This window comes from Cynara cardunculus (assembly GCF_001531365.2).
Source record: "Cynara cardunculus var. scolymus isolate 2C chromosome LG 10, CcrdV1, whole genome shotgun sequence".
In the NCBI taxonomy this organism is placed as follows: Eukaryota; Viridiplantae; Streptophyta; class Magnoliopsida; order Asterales; family Asteraceae; genus Cynara; species Cynara cardunculus.
The window spans coordinates 540,883-543,895 of NC_037537.1; the positions used below are offsets into that span (position 1 = coordinate 540,883).

Sequence of the window (3,013 nt, forward strand, 5' to 3'; positions counted from 1 at the left end):
AATCCGGGCATGGGGTCTGGTATTGGAACTGGTTTGGGAGGATCCACTTTGGGTGGTGGATCAGCAGGTTTTGGAGGATCCACTTTGGGTGGGGGTGGTGGTGGATCTGCAGGTTTTGGAGGATCCGCTTTGGGTGGTGGTGGTGGTGGTGGATCTGCAGGCTTAGGCTTTTGAACGGGGGATGGGTTGGGGTCTGGTTTGGGCTTAGGCTTAGGCTTGGGTTTGTCCTCGACGATCTCAATGCTCTGGATGGCCTTTCCACCTTTGCAACAAAGTGTGTCCCTTAACTTGTCAGGGTTGCAGCATACGACGGTGATCCTGACCTCATTTCTGTCTTGATCAAACACTTGACCTCTGATTTCTACAAGAAAGGCAGGCAGATGGCAGATGGCAGATGGCAGATGGAAAAAGGAATGGTCATGTATAATTGATTTAGAAAGAAACCCAAATGGGAATAAGAGAGAGAGAGAGAGAGAGAGAGAAGGGAACTGACGAGGGAACTTGCAGAGCAGTTTCTTGACCTTCTTGTAGCAGCAGGAGCATTTGAGGTCAACATTCAAAATCATGACAGTAACCTGTTATACATAACAAAAAGAAAAAGAAAAGCAGTGAGTGTATATGTATAAATAATTCAGACAACAAGAAGAAGAAGAAAGAGAGAAAGAGCAATTGAAGAAACCTTGTCAGGAGCCATGATGAAGATCAAGTGAAGTGAAGAAGAAGAAGAAGAAGAGTTGTTGTTTTTTAGGAAACAAGAATGTAGTTAGGAAACAACATTAATAATGATGTAATGATGCTGATAACTAAAGAGTTGAGGAGGAGGGTATATATATATATATATATATATATATATATATATATATGAGGTTCTGTGATTGGTGTGTAATATAATAATGAAGGGATGGTACTATACTGGATGGATGGACCGATGCCAGCAGGTTGGTGTTGATGTACATTGAAAGCTTCTTCAATTCCTTTTGGGAATAATCATAATCTATACGGGATTTCCAAAAATATTAATTGAAAGTCGACTCCGTATAATTACAGATAAATTTACAAAAAGAATTTAATTCTGTAAATAGAAAACTTAACATTGTTATCACACGAATTGAAAAGTCTTATGGAAACCCTAATATTCTTGCAGAATTTATAGCCGGCCAATTAAAAAATCGAGTTTCTTTTCGCAAAGCAATGAAAAAGTTTCAATAATAAACAAAATAAAATCCTAAAAAATCTTTTGGTGAGGGATGAAGAAGATAAGAATAATGAAGAAGATGAGAATTGAAGAAGAATTCAAAGATTTTAAAAGGTATGTATAAATTATATTCATTACAAAATGTGTTTTGTTATTACATATTTCTTTTTCAATATTGTTGGATTTGTTGTTATCATATGATATGATTGTGTTTACGATTTGATCATATAAATTCAAATAAACTTTTTTCGAATTTAAGCTTCATTAACAATAATTATTTATACGTGATTGATAATTACGTTAAATTTTGACTACTTCAAGATTTTTTCAATTGACAGAAATCCTTTGGTRAGTAATGAARAAATAAGAGTTGAAGAAAACTTAAAARAWTTTAAAAGGTATGTAAAAATTATATTATTTACAAAATGTGATTTGTTATTACATATTTTTTCTTTTCAATATTGTTGAATTTGTTGTTATCGTCGGACATGATTGTGTTTACGATTGAATCATATAAATTCGAATAATGTTTTGATATTTTATGATTACAAGATATTATAAAAAAACGAATTTAAACTCCGTTCACAATAATTGTATATATATATAGAGAGAGAGAGAGATAGAGAGAAATGTTGGTTATTATACAACCCTTGACATTTGTGCAACCAATACAACCCAATCTCAACCGTCTATTTCATTTGATTAATATGTGATTTCATAGAAGTTTAAATTCAAATGTGACAGGTTGTATTTGAAACAAACAATTATTGTGAACGGAGTTTAAATTTGTTTCAAATACAACCCGTCGCATTTGTACAACCAATGCAACACAATAAATTGAGATATTTATGGAAATGATGAAAGTTCATTTATTATGATTTGAATATTTTTGGAAGATGAATATGGTTCATTAATTATGATCGATACTTTATATTAGGAAACAATCAAAATTTCTATGAATTCATATATTAATCAAATGAAATGGACGGCTGAGATTAGGTTGTATTGGTTGCACAAATGTCAAGGGTTGTATAATAACCAACTCTCTCTCTCTCTCTCTCTCTCTCTCTCTCTCTCTCTATATATATATATATATATAAAGGAGAAGCCAAATACAAATAGATGCCTTTCTCTAAATATTAAAAAACTTATCTTTTTTTCCTAGATTTTTGATTTTTTAAAAATATTTAATATGTAAAAAACTTTTTCATCCTTATTTTTAAAACATGAAATTCATTAAAATAGGGTTGTTTTGGTAATTTTAAAAAGTTTAACCTCCAACTTTTTCCTCTTCATTCTTGGAGATGAAACATTTAAACACTTTCATGTGCTCATCAATGATTTGTCAATGTTTTTTATAATATTAAATAAGTTATATTATTCTACCCCAAAATGATAAATATGTATTCCATTATAAGAAGACTTATTTGATCACTTCCAACTTAATTAGCTTTAACATTCACATTACATAACTTCATAGGGATATTCTTTATATTATTTTCATCTTTTCATCTACTAATCAAAATAAACTTACAATAAATGTTGTGGTACATTGTCATAAGATGATTTTTGAAAGAGATTTTTTCATTGTTTTTAATTTATGAAATGTTAAATAAATTAAATATTTTCTTATTCGTGAATGAAAAATGTGTATTTCATTATTTTCTCCAAAATGAAAACAAAATTTTTCAAGTCAGAGATGTCCTTAATTGAGCATTTGACATCATTATTTTATAAAAATCTAAAAGTAACATATGAAGTTTCTTATGTGACACTTTGTGGAAAAGTTATTTCATAATTCATTTTTTTTTCAAATTT

At 30.3% G+C, this 3,013-nt stretch overlaps 1 long non-coding RNA gene across 1 annotated transcript; it reads right to left on the reverse strand.

Moving 5' to 3' along the window:
• Positions 1-334: 334 nt before the first annotated feature.
• LOC112520491 lies at positions 335-739 on the reverse strand. Its single transcript, XR_003070005.1, has 3 exons — positions 680-739; positions 494-575; positions 335-361 (listed from the first exon to the last, which is right to left on the reverse strand). It is a non-coding gene; the product is annotated as an uncharacterized LOC112520491 (long non-coding RNA).
• Positions 740-3,013: the final 2,274 nt, after the last annotated feature.